Source organism: Pantherophis guttatus, chromosome 6, assembly GCF_059756535.1.
Source record: "Pantherophis guttatus breed Tessera chromosome 6, ASM5975653v1, whole genome shotgun sequence".
Lineage (NCBI taxonomy): Eukaryota > Metazoa > Chordata > Lepidosauria > Squamata > Colubridae > Pantherophis > Pantherophis guttatus.
Window position 1 is genome coordinate 47911513 of NC_142068.1, and position 26010 is coordinate 47937522.

At 36.0% G+C, this 26010-nt stretch overlaps 1 protein-coding gene across 2 annotated transcripts in view; it reads left to right on the plus strand.

Annotated features, from left to right (window-relative positions):
* The window catches only part of CNNM2 (cyclin and CBS domain divalent metal cation transport mediator 2), a 131645-nt gene that overhangs the window by 4828 nt on the left and 100807 nt on the right, over positions 1-26010 (plus strand). The window lies entirely within an intron of this gene.

A 26010-nucleotide genomic window follows, 5' to 3' on the forward strand; every position in this document is an offset into this window, starting at 1 on the left:
AGATGGAGTTAAAATTTTAGGTCAGTAATAATGTTGGTTAATGTTGGCTTTTTTCTCATTGTGCACATACATATGATTGGGAATTGTGGTTATGGATCCTCAATGTATCTGTACTGTACATGAAAGTTAAAACTAAAGAAGTCATCCAATATTATAATTTTTATACTATGTTAATATTTTAAGTTTTTTTCTACAAATTTTGTGAAATGTCATTCAATAATTTATATCTACTAACAGACATTGGTGTTAAGTTGTCACTGAGTTTGTTTTTAACATCCCAAAAGTTCTGTTTAAAACATTGTTAGTATTTTCCACTCCTAGCCTAGCATACCACCACTCTGCTGACATGATTGTCTCTAGCTGTAAAGAGAGATGTTTGCTTAGATATCTGATTCTGGTTGTCACAAAAGCATTGTAAACTATTATTTATTTAATTTATTATTGGTGCCTTTTTACTGCCAGGGATATTTTCTTCCTCAGGTATCCAAATCATCTGACTTAGTTATGCAGTGTGCTTGATTTTTGGGAAAGGAAGCAGTTCTGCTCTGCAATCATGAACATTGTTAAAAAGTAGTTTGGTCTGTGTGATTTATATGAATTTCATCACGTATTCTCTTGTATCTTGTTATATTAACTAGAAATCACTGATGGCATCTTCTGAATGATACTATATTTTTCTCCAGCTTGGTGAGGAAGAGCACATTTTATTGGTTCTCCTGTTATTGACTTCTTTTCAGCTGCAAACTGCCAGAACTGAGAATCATTTAGAACCATTCTAAAATCTACTTGTTTGGCTGGACTTTGGGATCAATTAAGTTGGGAAGCCATAGTGAAAGGTATACTGTTGCTTAGTTTCTGAGCGTTTATATGAGTCAAGCACTCAATGTTTAGAGTAGGCTATCAATCTAAAGATAATTGTGATCAAATTGTTGCAGGGAAAATATATTTGAAGATAGTTGGATTCAACACCATCTTGAGATTAGCATTTGTTCAGTATTTGGATAAACAGGGTACTGCTGGAGTTAACCTTTTCTCAAAGTGGTACATTCTCTGTAGCTGAATTTTTTTTTTGCACAGTTGTAGGCAGTAAACTGCTAGTTAGATTTCAAATAGTGCCAGTCTGAAACACTTATCTTTAGCTTTTTCAATTTAAAAGTTAAGCCATTTTTCAGTTTTCTATTCACTCTAGTTTTATTTTTCTTTTCAATTTTCAAATGAATATGTTTTGGTGGATAAAATGTTTTGGTAATCTATTATGTATCTCCTATAACCACTTAGTATTTTCTAGAATAAGAACCAGGCTAGTTTATTGGCCTTTATAATTTATGAAAAGTGAATTTTATGAGATTGTATTGCAATCTAATCACGAAGCTGTAGCAAATAGTACTATTTTCCCATTTTAGTAATAGTTTAAATTTCTAGAATACCACTAAAGCAGTCTTGTTGAATTTATAATTATATTTACAGTTTTAAAAATTGATTTTATTTATTTAGTTGTCAAATTTATATAGCCACACATCTTACAAGACTTTGGACTTTTAATTTATATGAACTAAATAGATTAGTGTGTGTATGTATGTATGTATGTATGTATGTATGTATGTATGTAAAAAACAACAAAAACAACACACACACACACACATTATAGAAGCTAAAATCAGGGAGCAGGAAGATGTACTAACAAAGTAACAAATACATGTAAAATAACACTTGTTTTTCAGTCCTTCTACTCATTCCCTTAAACTATAATCCATTTGTTAGAGGGTAAGATTATTCTTAAGCATAGAAGGATTATTTCTCAGTCAATATGCTAGGTTGTTCAGTGGTATTAGTGAAATATATTATGATATTAAAATGAAGATACTCTGGCTGCAAAACCTTTCTTCTGGGCAATAACAAGTTTATCTAAAGATTAATGTATACAATTCTGTTTAGATATGTCAATTTCATTATTTGTATTTATAAAAAATATATATTGCCCTTCTATATTAACACATGATATTTAATATTCTTTTTTCAGAGACTGATATATTCTGAAAAGCAGCTGGTAGAGATGGATTTAATTTCAAAATGAGAGATCCCTAAATTTAGTAAGCTATTGTAGTATTGTGTGGAATGGATTAAAATATTATCTTGCTGTCTTACTGAAATAGAAAAGTTATTTTCCTTAAATGGAAAAATTGCTTCTAGATTAATATTCAAATTGTGCTGTACATTAACACACCTTTGTTACAAACATACCATTGTCTTTGTTATTTTATAACAATTTATTGCGCCTTTTGTTCTAACAAATATCTGTGTAAAACAGTCTTTGCAAATTCCCATTTATGTGATTGACTCTGCAAAATATTGTAACATTATTAACATTAGTAGCAAAACCAAGTTGACTTCTATTTCTTTCTCAACTTGAAATCAAACCACCCATAGATAAGCAGAACACCAGAGCAGTTCTACTAATTAAGCTTAATATAATTAGTTCAATGCTTTGACACCTCCTTCCAATATCAGTGGTTTTGAATGTGTGGGCTAAAGTCCTTTTTTGTAAGATGCAAGACATCTGAAGGTAAGACACCAGCAGCTTACAAATTAATCAACAGAGTCCTGCATTGCTCATAATGCCAGACATTTATTATTATTTCCAATAATAGGGAATACTGGAATCTCCCATTATGTTTGTTACTGTTTAAACATGTTTTATTAAATAAATCACAGTAAGTGAATTCACATAATATGCTAAGAAGGATACAGTGGTCTTTTTTTAAAAAATCTTGATCTTTGGTTTTATGAACAGAATTTGGGTTGGTCCTGTTCTAGTTGTCATCTAATGATAGGAGTGGATGCATGTTGTTGAGAGACTGGTGATGTAGGTTAAAGTTTAAGCAGTGGTGAGTTGCTACCAGTTTGCACCGGATTGAGCAGTAGCGGCGGCAGGAGGCTCCACCGCTGGTTCGCACTGGATCGGGCAAACCAGCGGCGGTGGGAGGCTTTGCCCACCTGCCCGGATGCTTCTGCACATGTGCAGAAGCGCCGTGCATGTGCATGAACGAATCAGTAGCGACGGGATTTGGAACCCGCCCTGAGTTTAAGGAATATCTGATATGAATGTGATTAAAATTTAATATGAATTAGGATATGAATGTGATACAATCTGATGAAAATTTCATTAATAATTATATTACTGGATTCTTTTGTATATATTCATCCTGATTGACCATTATTAGTTTCAGTAAGTACTTCAATAAGTACTCCTGCATTGATAAAGTTTCATTAAGTATCATATTATAGTTAATGCAAACAAGTAGTTTCTGTTTCTTTCCTCACTCTACATTCTTGATGACGTAAAGGGAGATGTTAAGGGGTTTGTTTCAATTTGCATCCAAGGCTCTGAAATTTGGGGGATTTTTCTGTGCAAGTTGACATATCAGAAGGTGAAAAGGCTACTATCAATTTCTACTTAATATTGTAGTAGAGATGCAAAATAGTCTTTATTCTGACAAATACAAAAATACAAATAAGCCAGTTTTGATTTTTACTTTGTGATTTTTTTGCTGAAAGAGCAAGAACTGTTAGTATATTAAATAGAACACCCAGATTTTAGACAGTCCCTCTCATTAAAGGAAAATGGAACAGAGAAAATTACCTTTGTTATCCATAATCTTATAAGATAGCTCCATTTTGAAAATAACATACTTATGGATGGGAAAACAGTCCTTTGAAGCCAATATGATACTGTAATTGTTCAGTTGTTAGCATCTATACTGGGATTTTCCAATTGTGGAATTTGGAAGTTTGATACTCTTGATCAAAACTCAAAGCTCTAAGCAATGCAACATTTGCTGCATTCAAATTAACTTTTTTTTGTGTTTAGTCTTTCATAGAAGCCCATCAGATTCTCTTGCCACCATAGGGTTCTGTTGACCACAGAGTGGAATTATCCACTCCAATTATAGTGTAAAACTATGATCAACCCCCCAAGTTGTGTGATTTGCCTTGAAATCAGTGGCAAGTGTGGTTAAAAATCTAATTTGAAAATAAACTTGTGAGCAATTTTTCATTTGCCTTTCTTCCAGTGGACAAGTGATTTTAAGGATCCTGTTTTTGCTTGAGCTTTCACTAAAACCATTAGCATTTTTTCTTGTCTTTTTTTTAACTGGCTGTTCTCAGCATGTACGATTCTAAATCCCAAGCCTTCTATTTCTTAGCTTACCACAGAAATTTAGCTTGAAATGCCTTGTATTTAAAACTGTAAAGCTAGTACACATAGTGCAGACTACTCTGTATAGAAACTTTCCCAGAGCCTTTTACAACACAGAGTTCTTCCTTATCTGTTGTAATTGTAGACCTAGAGACTTTGAGATTTGCTTCTTGTTCTTGTTTTATCCTTTTGTTTGCTACTATATTACACTATATGTTTGCTGAGTTTGGATTAATAATTTGTTTTGCAAAAGAGCACCCAGATAATGCTGCTTCAGTGTTCTAATAAGTTACATGGATACCTTGCAGTTTTCTTTGAATTCTATTCAGGGGAGAATAGTTCTAGAAGACAACATACTTTAAAACCTTAAATTTTAAAAATTGTATGATGAAATGATAAACTTACACCTGATATTCCTCTATCTAAATATTATACATTGTGTTATTCATTTGGGGAACTATCAGTTGCTCAAAAAATAAATACCTTATTACTAAATATATTTTTTATCCGTGCTAGCATATTTTCACAGTTCAGAAAGATTGGGGGTTTTTTCCCATGAAAACGTTAAAGAGCTATCTAACGTAGAACTAAGGAGACATTTCCTGATAGTGAGAACTGTTAATTAGTGGAATGACTTACCTCTGGAAGTTGTGGGTCCTCCATCACTGGAGATTTTTAAGAATAGGTTGGACAGCCATTTGTCTGGAATGATATAAGTTCTCCTGATTGAGCAGGAGGCACTTTGACAGTGAGGCACTTTAAAGGCCACAACTTTGGGGGCAAGCATAACTACTGTATTTTTCAGCGTATTTTTCACACTCCCCCCCAAAAGAGGGTGAAAATTTGGGTGCGTCTTATACACCAAATGTAGCCCCTCCCACCCGCCTGCCCTCATCCTTTGGCCTCTGCCTCCCAGCAATTTGCCTCCTTGCAGCAAACAGTAAACAGCCCGTTTCAGCTTCAGCACAGCCTGATTAGCATAAGCAGCTGATTGTCGGTTGGATCGGCCTCCTGAGGATCAGCTGTTTCAGGCTGCAGAGATTGCCATTGCCTATTGCCCATTCCGATCCCCACTGCCCGGAATGGGCGGAAAATGGGATGCGCAGAGGCTGAAAATGGAGGCGGCAATAGCCTATGGAAATCCCTGCAGCATGAGACAGCTGATCCTCAGGAGGCCGATCCAACCAACAATCAGCTGCTTGTGCTAATCAGGCTTGTGCTGAAGCTGAAACGGGCTGTTTGCTGCAAGGAGGTATATTGCTAAGAGGCAGAGGCAGATTTTTTTTCTTGTGCTAAACAGGCTGTGCTGAAACTGAAACTGAAACAGGCTGTTTGCTGTTTGCTGCAAGGAGGCAAATTGCTGGGAGGCAGAGGCAGATTTTTTTCCCCTTGTTTTCCTCCCCCAAAAAGGTAGGTTTATCTTATAGTTCAGAGCGTCTTATATTCTGAAAAATATGGTATCTTTCACTGTAACTTTAGTTACTGACTGAATGATTGTTAAGCAAGGTCTAAATAAAATTTCAGGAAAATTATAAAAAAGCCATGGTAGTGCAGTGGTTAGAATGCAGTATTGCAGGTTAACTCTGCCCACAGCTAAGAGTTTGATCCTAACCAGCTCAAGGTTGACTCAGCCTTCCATCTTTCCTAAATAGGTAAAAATAGGACCCAGATTGTTGAGGCAATATGTTGACATTGTAAATTGCTCAGAGAACGCTGTAAAGCACTATAGAGCAGTATTTACCGTGTTTCCCCAAAAATAAGACCCTGTCTTATATTTTTTTGAACCCTGAAATAAGCGCCTGGCCTTATTGCTATGCACTCAAAAGCCCAATTGGGTTTATTAACAGAGGAGGTCTTATTTTGCGGGAAACAGGTTAAGTGCTTTTGCTATAAAATTTCCCATCTCATAACTGTTTCATGAACAAGAATATATGTTAATTAGTTCTTGAAATGGTATAGCTTTTGGTCATATGCTATTCGGCCAGAGTAATTTTTCTTTCTTTCTTTTCTTCCATTCATTTTTGTCAGATTCTTAGTGACTATCTAGAGAAGTTCCTGCAGTTTTCTTGGCAAGGTTTTTCGGGAGTGATTTGCCATTGCCTCCTTCCTAGGGCTCAAGATCACCCAGCTGATTTTGTGCCTAAGGTGGGACTAGAACTCATGGTCTCCCAGTTTCTAGCCTGATGCTTTAATCATTACACCCAACTGCCTTTCAATTCTTTCTATGAACATGTAAAGATACTAGATAAAATTAGTTGTATGACAACGAAAAATCTGGTCTGGTTCATAGCTAACAGTAAGCCATCATATGGCTTGTTTATACTTGACTTAATGAATATTTATCAACAAACCTATTATTGCTTAACAATACCCATGCTGTTTCATTTGGTAATGAATGCTGAACAGGAATTCAGTATGAACATGAATTTGGTGAATATATGGTGGTTGGGGAAATTAAGGTGAAAGCTAGAATTTCTCAGGGCAGAGATGTCACTTATGTCAAAAGCTAACAGTCACCAGCTTCAAGGCTGTGAAAGATAGGGCACAAACATTCTTTCAAGTTGAAGGATTTGAAAAGGAAACACTGGAATTAAACTATAGTGGGTATAAGGAAACGAGTTGATAGCAATTAAGTGTTTTAGTGGCTTCTTCCTAGTATGCAAATATGCTTTTCTAACTAGGGCAAGTTCTGTATGTGAAAGCATTCAGCTGAAAAAAAGCCTAGGTCAAACCATTCTTGGAACTGAATATCTGACAAGTGCTGCATTGTTGTTAAAACATGATGGTGTCAGATGGTAGCACCTAAGCTGACTGAATGATCCCACAAAAAGTAAGCAAAGTTAGATCTAATTAATAGTTGGATGAGAGACCACACCAAAATCTTAGAAATGTAGGCTAAACTGGGAAGCTTAAATGAAAAACTAAAAAAGTTGTAGTTCTGCTTTTTGTACGAAATATATCGATATAATATGGAAATAATAGGGATAAATCATTACAAGTTTCTAAGGCTTAGTATTATTTAACAATAATAATATAAAAATAAACACTCCCTTGAATCAATAATATTATTGTTAAATAATACCAAATCTTAGAAATCAGATTTCAACTTTTTTTTGAATTGAGAAAATACAGGGAATCCTCGACTTATGACCACAATTGAGCCCAAAATGTCTGTTGCTAAGTGAGACAGTTAAATGATTTCCCCCCCCATTTTACGACCTTTCTTGCCACAGTTGTTAAGTGAATCATTGCAGTTAATAACATGGCTGTTAAGTGAATCTGGCTTCCCCAATGACTTCGTTTGTCAGAAGGTCACAAAAGTTGATTACATGACCCCAGAACACTGTAACTCTCATATGAGTCAGTTGCCAAGCATCTGAATTTCAATCACATGACCATGGGGTGTTAAAATGATCGTTAGCATGAAAAACAGTCATAAGTCCCTTTTTTCAGTTCAGTTATAACTTCAAACAGTCATTAAACAAACTGTTGTAAGTTGAGAGCTACTTGTAGTCTTTAATGACTGTATTGATGGTCAGAGAAGCAGTTTTAAACAATCAGCAGAGACATTAGGATAACATTTTGAACATTTGAAGTTTAATATTATATAGAGAATATTTTAAGGATAAACCAAGTGCAGATTAAAGAAAAGGCCAATACTTTTTCTCCTACTGAATTAATCCATGCTATCTGTATAGATGGAGTTGGGTAGAGATGGTGGTGAAGAGAGATATTTGTGCTTTTCTAGATTCGACTGAACTAGTATTCTAGCTGGGGTATGAAATCATTAATGATATTCTAAATTACAGTTCAGTAACATTTTGAGGTTTGTAGGTTCACAAATTCAGATACGTTCTGTTTCCTCTTGGTTGGTTTTGATTAAATAATTACTTTTCAGTCTTAGGTTATCTCTGGTCTATTATGAGGATAACAGGAAATAAGAATTTGGCCAGCTATATCTGTTGAATGTAATGGTGGGTTCTGAACTTAAAGGTTTTTTTTTAATATTCAAACACTTGACCATCAATTTCTCTTCTAATACACGCATATAATCCTATGCAGTCACAAAATTACTAAGGACAGGAATGAAGGAGGCTTACATTGTTAGAAGTTTAAATATCTGATAAATCTGAGTATATACAAAAGATCGCAGGCTAAATATTTAATAAAGAATATTAGCAACATAGTGAGAACAAATGGAATTAAATTGCAATTTCTTATCTGGAATGAGATCTTTCTGTTAGAATGGAATTATTGAGGGGATGTAAACTTAAATTGAGATTCTAAAATGTTTGATTCATTTATGTATAAGTTAACAATAGTACTACAGGAGTATTGTTAGCTAGTGTTTTGATTCCTGGCTCACATCTTTATTATCATTATTATTATTATTATTATTATTTAGGCTTCCCTAGTTCCAATAATTGAGCTCATAAAACTAATCATTGACACTGGTGAATGCAGTGCTATGAACCATCCCATGTCTAGTGTGCGTGACCTGGCACTCAAACAGTGATTTGACAGGGTCTTAATTTGCAGCCTGCCAGCTACAAACAGTAGCGTAAATACTAAACTCTAATGTACTGCAACTACCAGCACATGGCTAATGACCCCAGATCAGCCGGGTACTTCAGCCTGTCTGTTGCCAAGGTCATCCAGTTTAGATGTATTTGGTGGGAGTTTTTAATCTTCTGAAGAGATGTAGAATGGTATGAATAGGTTTTACTAATTCAGCTTAGGGAAAAATCTTCAGCTTTTTAATAAAGCAGTTGTGTTTATTAGAGGTTTTTTTTTAATGTAGTCTTTTATAGGTGCAAAAACAACACCAAAGTCCACAATGTCTACTGCCTATTCCTAACACATTAGTCATTTCTATGACATCATGCAGTCTAAACCAATAGCAGCTGAGAAATAACTGTTCCCTGCTGTTATACCAGAAAAAAAATACACATTCATTGTTCCTTAAAGCTCTTCTGTGCTCAAATAACACCAAAATGGTAAGATTGTGTTTTCAATAAAGTATAATAAAGAGCCCTGCTCTGAGAGAGATGGACTGTTTAGAAAGAGGTAAGAAATAAATAAAATAATAAAATAAAATAAAATAAAATAAATAAATGTCTTATACTGATCTTTATTCGGATCTTAAATTGAAGCTTTGAGAATATTTTCTTTTGTTCAAATCTGAAATATTTTGAATTTTGAAAAAAGATGCAAGAGAAACTTAGTGTCAAAGTATGACCTAAATTTGAATTGAGTGATTAGCCACATATTATACATTATCTCCCAGAGTTTGAATGTATTATAATGAATAATAAATAATGTAAACAAAAGTATTTTTATTATACACATTCAATAAATGTCAGTTTACAAGGGAGTTTTTCTCAACCTCAGCAATTTTAAGATTGTGTGGACTTCAACTCCCTGAATTCCACAGCCAGCATAGGAATTGAAGTCACATATCTTAAAGTTGCTGAGATTGAGTAATACTGCTCTGCTATGATACTGGTTCATCTAGGATAGTTCAGGAGACCCATTTTTAGCAAGGTCTTCACTCATTTTATGATTGTTATACATTAATTGGTTTGCTTAAGAAATTCATACATCAGACATACTTAATTACGGAAGTAAGGTAATTGATTTACCTGTATCTTCCTTTTATCAAAGTCAGCAGGAGACAAGTTGTTAGTTCACACCTAGTACTAAATATTTTAGATCTACATTTTATTGGCTTGCTGTAGTAATGAGATATGCTTGGACATTCTTACATATTAGACAGAAACACTTGCTACCCGTTCAGATAGGAATCTAATCTCTCATGTGCATCCTTCTCATGTTTTTGTTTATAATGGTGTTACATAAACTTGGCAGACCAGAAATGCCATAGACTATTATTTTTGTATAAAATACCATATTGTTGGACATTTTTGTTGTTAAGGACAAACTATCAAAGTATCATTAAAAATAATCAAATTTTGGATCCCAACCAAAACATCTGCCTGCAAGACAAAGCTGCATTCATAATTTTTACAAAGCTTAAGAATGATAATGTCAGGTATTTGTATGGTCTCTTTTGCATACGGAGGCAAAATGCATGGAGAGATATGATTATCTTAGGCTTTTCTAGGAAAGTTTAAGTGATCGCTCTGAGATGGCAACATAGATAACTTTAAATACAAAGTTAAACAGAAAAAAATGGGAGGAGCGGGTAGAACAGTCTTGTCACAGAAATAGAAAAATATCAAAATAGAAGTTATTTCTTAAGAATTAAAAGATAAAAAATTAGTAATAGTAAAATGAATGTTAAGAGTCTAGGACAGGAGCATGTACTTCTGAAATACATGATGAAATTATGTGTACCCTAAAAATTCAAGATAACTTCAATGGTAAAATATTATTGCTGGATACTCAGTTGGAAAAGAAAGTTTAATACCTAGCAGGGATGGATATTATATAGCCTATGTTGATTAATGCCAGCCATTATTTATAGGATATCTTCCTAGCTTCAATAGCTTTATTTTCCCTCTTGAATTGCTTTGTGAGCAGTTTTGCTATTAGACGAAGACCCATTTACAGAATTCTAGGGTCTTGCAAGATAGGAAACTCCAATTTATATCAGCATATATCTTTCCTGGCCCTCCAGGAACTCCTTCCCATTCCATTCTTCTGAGCAGTTCTTCAGGAACATTATCTTTAGGCATTTGAGAGTAACAGAAGTATCAAATGTCTGTAAATGCAGCCCCATGTGAAACCTATTACAGTAGTTTTAGCTGCATGGTCATGTGGGTGCTTTTGCCAAGCATCTCAGTCCCAAAAGGGCCACAATGGGGACCCCAACTAGAGCTGGGTAAAAGTCCCCATGACCACAGTTTTCACCTGTCACTCCAGCATAAATCAATAACCTGGGAGGGTACCTAAGTTGTAAACCTGCTGCTTAAGGGGAAATGTGACACAATTCAGAGCCAAGATTGAGGCTGAAATTAAGCAAGTTTTATTATCAGCAAACTGTACCTCCATGTTGCAGAGATTTAATCTAGTTTTGATCTATCAAAGCCCTTACTGTATCCAGGCACCAGGCCAGAACTTCAAGGGCATCATGTATATATAGTATCACCAGTAATATATAATATAGCAAGAATACTGCATTCTATACTGCCAGATAAGCTGCTTAGCAGCTATACATAGAAATTAAATTGCATGGATGACAGGAACAAGCCCTGTAGAAACTCACATTGGATTAGCCACTAATGCAATTTCTGTTCATGCATACTAGCTGGAAGTGCCTATTTAGTATAAAGCAGAAGTATTGTGAAACATAGATCTAGGCTCCAACCTTGTAGGCACTCCATAAGATCTAGAGATTTTCCATTTCTGACCTTGGATGACATTGCACTTCCTCATTCAACAATGGTACACAGTGTAGGGCAGAGGTCTTCAAACTTGGCAGCTTTAAGGCTTGTGGACTTGGAGTTGAAGTCCACAAGCCTTAAAGCTGCCAAGTTTGAAGACCTCTGGTGTAGGGCTTTACCTGGAGTCAAGCTCTTGGCTTCATCTGGTGTACTAATTGTATCCTTTTTTAGACTGGGGGAGAGGGGTCCTTCAGACAGTCACTCATCACCTCATGACTACTTCAAAATGCTTTATATGAGATTGCTCTTGAAAACCACTTGGAAGCTTCAACTGGTCCAAAATGACATGAATAACGATGAGCATGTCTTGGTAAGCCCATGTAACACCTCTACTTAATGAGCTGCACTGGTTGTCAGTTTGCTTCTGGGTACAATTCAAAGTACTAGTTTTATCTATAAAGTCCTACATGGCATAGTGCCTGGTTACTTGAGGCGATATCTGTCTTGCATAGTATCTGCCTGGTTGATTTAATCTAGCAGGGTTGGTATATTCCAGTTCTTTCAATTAAATAATGCCATTTATCAAGACCCCAAGAAGTGTGCCTTCTCTGTAACAGTGCCTGTGAATGTGGACAGACTCCACTTTGCTGATGTTTCAAAGTCCCTTTGAAGATCTGACTTTTCACTCAGTCTATTGGTAAGAGTCTATGAAGGACCATGTAGATTATTTCTTTTGTTACCATCTTTTTTTGCCACCCTTCCTATCTTTACTTTTCATTTCTGTCTATTGTTTGGGTCCCTCAGCCATTTTTAACTTTTCATCTATACAAAAGCAGAGTTGCTGGGAGTTGGGTGGTATATACATTCAATAAATACTAATAAGGATAGCATAATCCATGGTATTGAAGACTCCAAGAGGTATTAAAGGATCAGGGGAGGTGCATTCCTTCCAGCCCCAATAAAAGCTCTGCATCAAGGCAAACGGTGCTATTTCTGTCTTGTGCTCAAGCCTGAATCCAGAGGATCCAGAAAATGTTAAATCTAAAAATCTCTGTAGCTGAATTCCCTACTACTTTACGAATCTTCCCTAAGAAGAGAAGATTGGAGATTGGTTGATAATTATCCAATGTGGCTGAGTCAAAAGATAGTTTCTAAAAGGAATGGCTTCCTTACCTCATTCATAATGTTTGGCACTACTCCTTTCCTCAATGCTATTGTGCTATTGCTTAGCACATTGTAAGCTGCCCTGAGTCTCCGGAGAAGGGCGGCATATAAATCTAATTTAAAAATAAAAAATGAAGGATTAATACCAACCTGCACAGATGTCCTAGATGGGGCATAGATTGAGCTAATAGGGGGAAGAGCTCATATATCATTTCCTCACAGCTTTGGTCTAAACAAGCTCAAACTGATGCCAGATCATTCCATAGGATGTTGCTTTGGTCATCATATCAGACCCTATCCAAGTGTAGTTAAACCTAGGGGGAATGTAAGCAAGAAACCCACAGAGAAGTCATAGTGGTCTGCTGGATTATCTTTACTCTCATCTTTCCCTGAAAGGAATAGGTAACCATGAATAGTTCTGTCAAAATATACTGATACTGTAAGGGTAACAGACTATGGCTGTGACCTATAGTAGTTTTTGCACTGTACTATACCATTGGCTCATGTTCAGTTTGTGATCCATCAAGGCAACCAGATCCTTTATGTATATACACTGTCCCCTACTATTTCTTTTGTACCCCATTATCATACTTTTCATTTTTCTTAGGGCTCTGTGCTAATGAGCATGCTCATTATTCTAGCATGTCAAGATATTTCTGAATCTCAATAATACTTTTGTCATGTTGTCTTCTAGAATCTCATGGGAGACCATTGGGTGCTTTGGTGAAGCAAGATATTCTATACCTACTGCATTTTTATAGTCAACTAAACTGGTCATTCTATCAAAAAATACTTGTTCATCTGAAATTCTTTTCAATCATGTGATAATAGTTTTGCTATTGATCACGTGACTGGGTGAGAGGAGGAAGGGAATCACAGAATGCAGGAGTTGTCAACATTCTAAAACTGCTGCTGGATTGCTTCTCTCTTAGGGTAGCACTTTAGAAATTTTTCAGGGTTTTGTTTTCCCTCTGCCCCCTGGCTTGATCTGGCCCATTTTCAAACCTAATCTTTCTTTTCTTGACGTCTTCTGCCACATCAAATTTGTTTCTGTTCAGGTCAGTTTTTGCAGAGTTATTGTACTGAATGACAGAATCCTAACCCCTTTCACATGATATACTTTTGGATATTGAAAATAATAAAAATATTAGGTTCGTTTGGCATGATTTATTTTTGATTCCACAGTGGTTCTTGCCAAGCAATGCATTATTTTCTGTATATTCCCAATAATCTATGTAATGTTTACAAACACATGAATCCTTGAATTGTATAATTTATTTGTCTTTGTATTTATATAGCCATTATTGAACCACCCCATATCCTGCATATCACTCCTAGATCCATTTCTGATTTTCGGCATCACACTATTTTCCATAGTCTCTTCTCCCTCTCTGACAGGATTCCGACTTAAGGAGTTCTGAATTACGTTTGTAAGGCACATTACAAACATAGTTTTCCCAATTCTTACAAGGTTCAGTCTATCCTGACATGTTCCAGAAGCAGATAGAGTGATGTACTAGAAAATTGTCAATGCCTCATTATAAGAGGGGCAATTTCTGGTGACCTTGAAAGAAGCTGTGGTGAATACTTCCTGAAAAGGATTCATTGCTAGTGGAGAATGTCAGGTGGTCTCCAGTCTCTCCTTGGTTGAGAAGTTATTGGGCTGGTGATGGTGGAACAACTTCACAGTACCCTAGAGGAAACAAACTATCTGGACTCTTTTTAGTCAGGATTCAGACTTGGGCAGGGGTGGGATTCTACTGGTTCAGACTGGTTCGGGTGAACTGGTAGCTCCAACGATCAGCTGGGAGCGAACCGGTTTGCCCCGACAATCAGATGGGCTCACCTACCCGCCCGCACTATTTTCCTACCTTTCTCTTCTCATCTGATTCATGCGGTAGACCGGATTGCTGCACAAATCAGCTGTGTTACTCCTCCGAAGAAACCAGGAAGTGGAGATTTCTTCAAACTGCACACCCAAATCGCACGATCACCAAACTGGTTGTTAAACCAGGAGGATCCTACCACTGGGCTTAGGTTTGGAGTAAAGATACCATTGGTCACCTCTTAGATGACATTTGTCAAGGCCCAAATGAGATAATGCACCCTTGCATCTTGTTGGACCTCTCAGTAGCCCTTGATAGCATTGACCATAGTATCTTACTGGACTGTGTACAGAGATTGGAGATCAGAGGAGTTTATTTACTGTGATTCCACTTCCTCCTCAGTAGTTGGTTACAGTTTGTGATCATTGGTGAAGAAAGATTGATGGCTTCTGAGTGGGATACTGTAGAGCCCGTTCCTCTCTCCCCTGCTCTTTTTGTACGCTGTGAGGGAGATGCTGTCAGTGTCCTTTCCTCATGCCTGGAGATTGTCTGAGTTGAGAGAAGAAAGAAGAGAAGAGAATAAAACTGAATCCTGGTAATCTGGAGTTGCTGTTGATATATCACAGTTCTCTGTTGCCAAAAGTGTTCTTTGACAGGACCTATCAGAGAGGAAGCTTACAACTTCAGCACCTGATGAAATAGCAGTTGGAAGCTGGGAGCAGAGAGTTGAACTCAATTGAACTCTACTGATGTACCAGTTGTATCCCACCGTTTCATGCCTTTATCAACTCATAGTTGGATAACTGTAATGCATTATACTTGAGGTTGCCCTTAAAAATTATTTGGAAACTACAATTGGTCTAAAACATAATGGCCCACATACTTTCAGAATTGCCTGTTCCATTTCCAACCATTACCCACCCAATATTAAGATCAAATAGAGAGAAACTATACTGCTCAAAAAAATAAAGGGAACACAAGCAGAAGACATCTGAGATCTGAATGAATGAAATAGCCTTATTAAATTCTTTATTCTTTACATACAGTAGTTTATACACTGCTCAAACAACTAAAGGGAACACAAAACTACTGTATGTAATGAACAAAATATTTAATAAGGCTATTTCATTCATCCAGATCTCAGATGTCTTCTGCTTGTGTTCCCTTTATTTTTTTGAGCAGTGTATTATTGATCCCAGATTTTTAGAAGGCTTGGGAGGCAGCTTAAGTGAGAAAGTGCTGGTTTTTAGAGGCAATATCAGTCCTGTACAATAGCCTCCTGGTAGAATAGGCACCAGTGGTGGGTTGCTGCTGGTTCTCACAGGATCGGGCGAATTGTTAGTGGCGGCGGTGGCAGGCTCCACCCACCTGCCCAGATGCTTCTGCACATGCACAGAAGGGCTGCACGCACGCTCGAGCATGCACATGAGCAAATCAGTAGCAATGGATTTGGAACCCACCCCTGATAGGCACCCTTGTTTATTGATGTTTTGAGATTTATTAGAGACAGAGTTGTTTAGGAGAATCATCTGCTGATCTGATCATACCATATTTTCACTGTTATTTTTATTGCTTGCATTCCATTAATTCCAGGTTCTCTTGTCTCAGTCATCTATGGTTTGTTACAGTAGCCCACTTATCATCAGATTGTCCTGGTTCCTTAACATCTGACGCAGAACCTTGTTAATCTGAGTCATGTCCAAGTCAGCATGAATCTCTTACTTCACACCATTCTCATATTCAAGTTTGGCAGGAGAAGTATTAGGGGGTTAAGGGATCCTTGACCCCTACTGCTAAAATAGGTATCAACTGGTATTCAAACCCTGGATTCCCTTGTCAAAGGGTGGTACTCTAACCATTGTGCTGTCCAGCCTGTGTCTGAGGCAGCAGCAGATGTGGGAGGAGGTTCAAGCAGAGGAAGTGCCACTGCAAGAAAAGACTTTGCATGGACTATATCATCAACCGATAGATACTGAGAAATCCTAACAGTGGCTGAAAAGGACTGGACTGAATGACAACATTGAGGTGCTGATCATAACAACACAAGAACAGGCATTAGACAGGACCCAAAGTACAAACTGTGCAGAGAGGCCTCAGAGACAGTCCAACACCTGGTGGCATGATATTAGATGCAGGCAAGAACAGCATACAATACACAAAGTAGTAGCATTGTGTACAGGAACACCTGCAGAGTGTATGGGCTAGACCATCTGTGACTTTCCCATCTAGACCTTCCCAAATCCATATGGGAGATTCCATAGATGATCATTTAACAGATTAACAGAGTTGGAAGGGATTTTGTAGGTCTTCTAATCCAACCCCTCACCCAAGCAGGAGACCTTACACCATTTCTGACAAATGGCAGTCCAGTCTCTTTTTGAAAGCTTCCAATTATGAAGCTCCCACAACTTCTGAAGGCAAGCTGTTCCATTGGCTGATTGTTCTCACTGTCAGAAAATTTCTCCTTATTTCTATGTTGAATCTCTCCTTGATCAGTTTCCATCCATTATTCCTTGTCTGGCCTTCAGGTGCTTTGGAAAATAGCTTGACCTCCTCCTCCTTGTGGCAGCCTCTCAAATATTGGAACACTGCTATCATGTCTCCCCTGGTCCTTCACTTCACTAGACTAGCCATGCCGAGTACTTGCAACTGTTCTATGTATGTTTCATATTTCATTGAATATTTCATGGAGAATAACAGAGATCCTGTGGGACTTCCAGATCCAGACTGACAGGCAAGTACTGGACAGTCAACCACACTTCGTAGACAAGGACCAAAATACAGCAGTGGTGATAGATGTAGCAGTATCAGGAAGAAGGAGTACCAGAAGCTGGAGAAGTACCAGACCTGAAGAGAAATTAGAGGGGATGTGGAAAGTAAAGGGCAAAGTGGTCCCAGGGGTTATAGGAGCACTCAGGGCTGTGACTCCTAAGCTGGGAGAGTGGCTCCAACAGATCTCAGGAACAATATCAGAGCTCTATCTGGAAGAGTCCAGTGCTAAGGTACTTCACAGAACTTTCAAACTTCCAGGTCTCTGACAGAGGACCTGAAATTGAGGAAAATATAACACTCATAGGGATGAGAAGGGTTTTTATATTATTATTCTATGTAAGACACAATCAAAAGTCTTTTTGATTTTGGAAGGGGAATTGAATTATGTAAAATCAATCAATCAACCAAATCTTTATCTGGAGTTTTCCATCTCAGGAAGAATGAAATAATTAAGCCTGATCATATTAACACTATTGGCACTGCTAGTAATTCAATGCCAGGATTTCTCTCTCTTTTCTTAGGCCTTTCCCTCAATACCACTTGTGCTCCTATCTCAATCTTCTTGTCCAGTGGTTTGTAATTCCTTGCAATGTCTTCAGGGATGTTCCTCACTGTATTGTTTGTTCACAACAATCAGCGGATCAGTGGAAAGGGGTATTTGTGTTATTTACTAGATATTGAGAAACAGGTTGAAACCTGTGATCATAAACCATCACATTTATACAACACTTATATCAATATGCCAATATAATATCAGTACTAAATTATTCAGAATATTCTAATTCACATTTTCAATTGAAATATCTGCTGGCAGTGAAAAAAAATTGAGAATAACAAAACAAGTATTTCTGGGTCTTTTCTTCTACTTAGCCCCTCCTTCTGTACTTTAAGTTGTTGGAGATAATGCAGTTGGTTTAAACTTTGCACCCATAGAATCAGTGTTAGTTTTGAAATATTGCATGTTGCTCTGATATTCCTTTGACAGACATAAGAACAAATTTGATAAATTAAATATTTTAAACTGGTGGCTTGCCATTTAAATTTTCAGAAATATATTAGTGTTCTGTGAATCTACTTCTAACATTTAGAGATGTTTATTAGTACCAATATTTTTCTGTTGCTATTTTTCATCCCCCTTTTCAATATTTAATCTTCCTTTTCAATTGTTCTATATAGGCAAGATTTTTCTATAATGGATAGTAATTTGGATTTTTTGGAACCCTTGACTTTTTAAAATGTTCTATAAATGTTATTTGCATTGTAAAAGTAATTGAAAAGATAGATTTATGAGACAATAATGTTGCTTGATCTGTAGACAATTTCGATGGGTGTTGAACATGTACGCCTGTGAAAAATAATTGGATATGAAGTGAGAAAAATGTATTAGAAATGATGAAAAAGGAAAGCCGAATTGAAAGAGACTGGAAATATTTGTTGAAAAATCATGCCTAATAATTTGAATAGTAACTTTTTTGAAAGGTAAAAATTCCCTCAAGTTGAGTTTGACTTGTAGTCTTGGAGTTTCTAGCATATGAGCAGAAGACATCATTCAAGCACAAATGATAAGCAAATGTGTGAACAGTGCTTGTTCTCATAAATAAAAATATAAATGAAAACAACAGACATCATGGAATATAGACAGTTTTGTGTGGTGGTTAAGACAGTAGGCCAGCAACCAAGACCTTTTAGTTCTAATCCACCTTTGGCACAAAGCCACCTAGGTGACCTTGGGTCAGTCGCTTTTTATTAGCCCTAGGAAGAAAGCAATGGCAAACCACTGCTGAAATTTTGCCAAGAAAACTGCAGGAACTTGTCCAGGCAGTCGCCAGAATTCAGCACTGATTTGAAGACCCAAAACAGACAAAAAAACAGTTTCAAGGCAATCAAGCAGATCACAGCCATATAAATAGGATCACATCTGAAATGCTTAGGATTTTGAACTGATACAGCACGCACACACACACACACACACACACACACACACACACACACACCAATACTCCAGTATGTCAGGACAAACTGAGTCTCATGATGGATGGTATTTTAGTACAAAATTAGTATTGCACAATCTATGACTATACAATAAGCATTGTCAAGTTTCCGAAAGATGCCCTAATTAATTCATGAGCCATGATCCAAACTTCAAAGGAAATATAGTCATTTATTAGGAGCAACATTCCGGCAATACTCAGATGCAGTTAGGACTGATCCTACATAGATTTACGTTCCCCTATTACCCTGTCTCTCCCCTCCTCTCTGGCCATGTCATAAATCACATTCTCCAATTAACCACTTTGGGTGGCTGTGAAACCTAACACCCTCCTTCTGATTGCGGTCAGAAAGAATGTCTGGAATTCACTTCAGTTTTCCCTCCCTCCTGCTCATGGCAACTTGAAAGCTTTGCAAGTTGACAAGCATCTTCTCATATCTCCCCACCTGTATCTTAAAATGTTTTATACAAATCTCTGTGAATACTTTATTTAGAGAAATTTAATAAATGGCACTGAAAAAAGTATGACGGTTTTTCACACTTACCTTTGTAGCATCCCTTTGCCCAGGTGATCAAAATGCAGATGCTTGGCAACTGACTCATATTTATGACTATTGCTGTGTCCCAAAGTCATGTGATCCCTTTTTGCAACCTTTTGACAAGCAAAATCAGAATATTTTATATTCTGTAAGCCGCCTTGAGTCACCATGTGCGAAAAGGTGGCAATATAAATTCCCTAAATAAATAAATAAAATTAATAAAATTAATGGGGAGGCCAAATTCACATTAACAGCTGTGTTACTAACTTATCAATTGCAGTGATTCACTTAACAACTGTGGCAAGAAAAGTTGTAAAATGGGGCAAAACTCACTTAAAAGAAAATTTGGGCTCAATTGTGGTTGTAAATTGAGGACTACCTGTACATTGGGCTTGGAAGCAAATAGGTAGAGTACAAATCTTCCAAAAGAATTATAGTTTAACAGGTCAGAATTCTGGCAGTTGCTTTCGTGTGGTTTCTGTACATCACATTTGAGTTTGCAGCATCTGAGCAGACATCATTAGGACATTTTAGGAATTGAAAAAAGCTCCAGTTTTGTGTGTCCTTACATTAACTGCCGCTATATATATCTGAACGATTATTGGTATTTCCCTCAGTTCCTTTTCACTTTCTCTTTATTTAGCATTTAGAAATGTGTGCTCTTTTCCATGATATTTCTTTCTTTTTTTTTTTTAATTGAAAAAGTTTTCAAATACAATTTCCCCCCCTTTTTTTTTCACCTCTCCCTCCCCCTCCCTAACCCCCCCTCCCCACCCATCCCCCCCTGTGACTTCTTCATAACAAAAAAAAAAAACAATTCATAACAGATTACTTACTCCCTCCTCTAGATATTGACCTTTACTTACTAAAAATATTATTAATATTATAACATCCCCCTTTATCCATACATATCAAAAAAGAGAAAAGAAAGGAAAAAAAAAAGACATTATACTATGACATTATAGAATAACTTCTCCACTTTAAAACTATACGATAAGTCCTACTTTAACATTTAATCTTCTATATATATTACTATAACATTCCAAAGCGGCCTTCCCCATAAAATCTAGTTTAACATTTATTCCACTCTATCCATTTCCTCCACTCCCCTAAATATAACACTTAAAAATCCCTTTTCTTAGACTAATCAATCTACTAACTAGCTTATTCACCCACTATCATGCAAAATTGCCATACACAACATTTCTTAACATCTTTGATTCACTGCCCACACTACTTAAAAATATATGTCTATATTTTCCATTATATCTAAATAAAAAAAAAGAAAAGACAATGACTTTAAATTTATAATCCATATAGTATCTTCTTTGAGGTCTTTCCGCTGGATTGGTAGAACCAACATCCATAATCGGGTAACATAGCTTACTGGTGCAACAGTTTATTCAGGATCTTCAATCATATCTGCCCCCATCAGTAGTAAATATCTTCTTATATGTATAAAAGTAAAAACAACCACCCGAGTGACATTATAATTATATTCCATATAGTAATAATTGTGGGTTTCATCAGGATTATTAATTCCCATCATCGTAGTGGGTAACAACCCGGTCTTCTGCATGCCCCAGCATAATTCTCTTGCCTTGTGATTCAAGATAATATAATATGTTTATCAACACAAAAAGAAATTCCAAAATGGATAATTCAAATCCATCAGTTTAAGGCTCGTTTCACGTCCCCAGATTACGGCCATGCAGAGATCTGCCACAAACCTCAGGATGATATTAACCAATACGTCGCCTCTTCTGTGTTTACACATAATCGTTCATATTTTAAAATCACTGGCTTCACTGTTGCCTGATTTAGAAATTTCTGTTTTTATGCCATCTATTTCTTTTTTTCTTTTCTTTTTGTGGGTTTGGTTTCCATCCTGGTTCCCTTTCTACAAAATGTGTATCATCTGGTCGGTTTTTATTCTGCTTTGTAGATTGGTCTTGTTGGTTTTGCTTTTGTATCTCATATTTCTTTTTTATCCCTTGTATATCCCCTAATTGGTTTCCATGTTTATCCTTGCCTTGATAAGTCATCACATTAAGATTAGATGCCTCTTCTCTCAAATTTGTAGATAGTCCAGCTGGGGTATCCAATAAATCCAAAGGCAATTCATCTGGTACAGTCTCTGTAATTCGATATTTTACCTTTATTTCCGGCTCCTTCTGCTTATCCTGTATTATACCTGGAGATGTTAAGTTCATTTTCAACCTATTTTGATAAAATTCTTCCGCTCTTTCAACAGTATTTAGCTGATATCTTTCTCCTTGGTATCTAAATATAATACCAACTGGGGCGTCCCACCTGTAGGAGATATTTCTCTTTTTTAACTCATTCACCAGAAAACCAAATTTCTTCCTTTCCATCAATATCTTAGGTGGGAGTTCCTTGTAAATCCAAATCTTTCTTCCATACAATTGCAAATTAGAATTGAAGGAATTTTGAACGATATTATTCCTAATTTCCTTATCTGTAAAATAAATCACCACATCTCTAGGCAATTGCCTTTGCTTAGCAATCCAGGAGTTGATTCGATAAACTCTATCGATCCTACAAAACACTTCGTCAGGTTGAACCTTTAGAATCCCAGCTAGAAATTCAGAAGATATTTTCCTTAAATCATCTCTATTATTTTCCTGCAAACCTCTTAATCTTATCGCATATTCTGTGAAATTATATTGTACCATTAAAATCTTTTTCAATCTTCTGTTGCAGATTTTCTGCATTACCATACTTTTGATCAGCATCCATTTTAGGTTTTTCTTCTAAGCTATTATCCTGAGTGTTTGTCAAATCATTTTCAATTTTTTGAATTCTATTGTCCAATTTATCTTGAATTTCTTCCATTTTAGACTCTAGTACATTAGTATTTGTGTCCAACTGTTTCATAAATCCTGTAAAACCATTAACCACTTTTGAGAGTATTTTCTCCAAAAAATCAAACTTAGATTTCACCAATTCTTTAATTTCCTGCTTAAATTTTTCAAATTGCTGATTCACAATCTCCTCCCTTCTTTCAATCTCCTCTATAAAAAATTCTATTATATTAAAATCAGGTTTCTGAGACTGAAGAATTAAGACTTGTTCCTTTAAGTTGTTGGTGGGGGGATCCCCCCCCTTCTTGTTTATCTGACTTTATGAGTCTCAGTGCCATGTTTCCGCCCAGGCAGGCTTTGTTAAAAAAAAAAGCAAGAAAGAAAAAAAAGGGACTTCTTTCCAATCAACAACAATATCAGGTCTCCAAGGGAAAAAAAAAAGAGAAAAAGACACATGATATTTCTTGTCAGGCTGCACATTTTCACCACTTCATCTTGCTCAAGTGCTTTTGAGGTGGGCTTGACTGTACAGGTAGTCCTTATGACCACAATTGAGCCCAAAACTTATGTTGCTAAGTGAAACATTTGTTAAGTGAGTTTGGCCCATTTTACGCCTTTTTTGCCACACTTATTAAGTGAATCATTGCATTTGTTAATTTAGTAACACAGTTCTTAAGTGAATTTGGATTCCCCATTGACTTTGCTTGTCATACGGTTGTAAAAGCTGATCACATGACCCTAGGACCCTGCAGCCACCATAAATATGAACCAGTTGCCAAGCATCTGAATTTTGAGGATATGACCATAGGGATGCTGCAACGGTCATAAGCAGTTATAAGTCACTTTTTTTGTAACTTTAAGTGGTACTGTTGTAAGTCAAGGACTACCTGTATTAGCTTCAATTTTACAAAGCATTTTAACTTCCTGACATATTTTGAGAAGCCATCAAGTTGTAGCTGTTGACTTTTATTTGTCATTACTACCTTATACCAGAGCTAGACTTTTGTTGTTGTTGTTATTACCACCTTGATACCAGAACTATATCATGTGCTGTGTTTAGATGGACCGTTCTTTCTTTAATATTGTGTTGATGGTAAATATAGGTGCTAATCACCCATATGTGTGATTGAGAAAGATCTTGATTAAAATAATAAATTGCTCAGCTGCAGCTATGGTTCTTTAAGTACTCGTTCATGCATTTACATGAGTCAGCCTCATACAGTAGCCTCAAGGAATATAAAGCAGATAATAAGTCATTTAGGCACATGTACCTTATGAGCTTGCAAAATGCAGTACACTTTAGTTTTTAAAATGTTCCAATGCTGAGTACATACATACTGGAAATCTATACAGGTGGGTATAGAGATGATCACTTCAAGAATCATAGTAAGCAGCCTATTATTGGACATAAAACTTAGAAAGAATAACTGGTCATCAAATGAGCAACTTATTGAATATGAGACAAATAATTGCAACTTTTTATTAGGTGCCAGTTGTCTTCTGAGTTGTTTGTCCAACAAAATCCAAAAGCTTAGATGATTTCCATTATTTCCATAATCATTTTCCTTCAGCTAAGACAAGAGACAATCTCCAGATTTCCAGAAAGAGAAAATAAGACACCAAAAATAATTACATAAATTGACCATTGCTTAAGTAGTATGCAGTGAAGGATATCTTATGGCATGTTTAAATATATCTATTGTTATTGGACTTTAAAATGGCATTAACTATTTTATAAAATAATTTGCAAAATTTTAATATTAAGTAATAGAACCATATTTTCTCTATATCAGTGATTCTTAAACTATTTGACCTAATTACCCTTTTTCCTGGTCTAAAATAACAACATTGCCCCCTCAACTGTTGTTTTACACAAATGTCTCAGCAGCAACTGTCTCAAACTGTGTGTAATATAAGAAATTACATTACCCTCAAGATATGCCTTAATTCCCTCAAGAGGATAATAACCCCAGTTTAAGAACCACTAGATGGAGTCTCTTCGTACAGATGAAAAGATTTTTTAGTATCATGGAAAGAAGGTTGGCAACAGCTTGGTTTGCATTAGGAGTGTTTAGTGTTTATACCTTGATAAAAAATTACCTAAAACAGACTTTATTTTTAACTGAACTATATGGAATATATATACGTGTGTGTGTGTGTGTACATAGTACACACTGTATTTTTGAACTGAACTGTACTATATCTATATATGTATCTGTATCTCAATATAAATAGATATAGCTATATGGTACATAGATAGAAATAGTTTAAGGGCTATCACATTTTAAAGCTTATATTTTTGTCATTGCTTATGGAACTTCATGTTGAGAAAATAAGCTGATTTGCTTTGCTAGGAATAAACTTTTTTTCTTGGTATTATATGCCTTTTAATGTATTTATGTGTGTGTGTTTCTATAATATGAAATATAAAGTATAAATGTATTTTCAAGGGAAATGGTGCAAATTAAGGAACTCTTAAAATAGATCTTCTTTACTTCCTGAAACTTTTTTTTAACAAGCAGTTTTGCTGTATTTGGAAAAAAAAACATATTATACAGGTAGAAGAAAAAGTACCTGAGCTTGAATAGTTAATATTTTCATTATTGACAATAGCCTGAAGTGTTAGGTTTTAACTTGCTGCTAAGCTGATATTTTGAACAAGGTCCAATTGTAAAAGGCTTTGCAACATTTCTCCCTTCTAAATCATCATGGTTTTTAAAATTATTATTAGGGGAAAGAATCTGTAAGAGAAGCTTCCGGGAATTAACTGGTCATCCAGCTCCTGAATCTAGATGCTTTTGAACTCAAATATTATTTAAGGAACTAGTCAGAGAAAAAACAACTGTGATGGATTCCAGACATACACAGGTCTATCTGGTCTGTCTATTACATACACAGGTTCTTACAACTATTTCAGAGATACCCAATGTTTGGTTTAGAGTTCATGCTAGCCACAATGTCTATTTTAGAAGAAAATCAAAGAGTAAAAAGATGATAGAATGGAAAGGCTTCTCTATATGTCTTTAAGGTGCTCGATCATTTATTTAAGCTTTTCTTATTAAGATTCACATATATTATTTTTCACCAACAGATTGAGTATGGCTTTTTTTCCTTGTTACAAATTTAAAAAAAAAAAACAATTCTATTTGGGGAAAGACCAGGAAATTACAGTATCATCTGATTTGATAATACAATTTTATACATATATACTTCAAAGTACATCTATCCATTGTGTCTTACTGTCAGTGTGTTTTATTTCTATACAGTATCCAATTGTGGATATAGGATTGTGTTATTAGTCTAAATAGCAGGTTAGATTATAGATTAGGCTAAAATCACACTTTAGTTGTGAC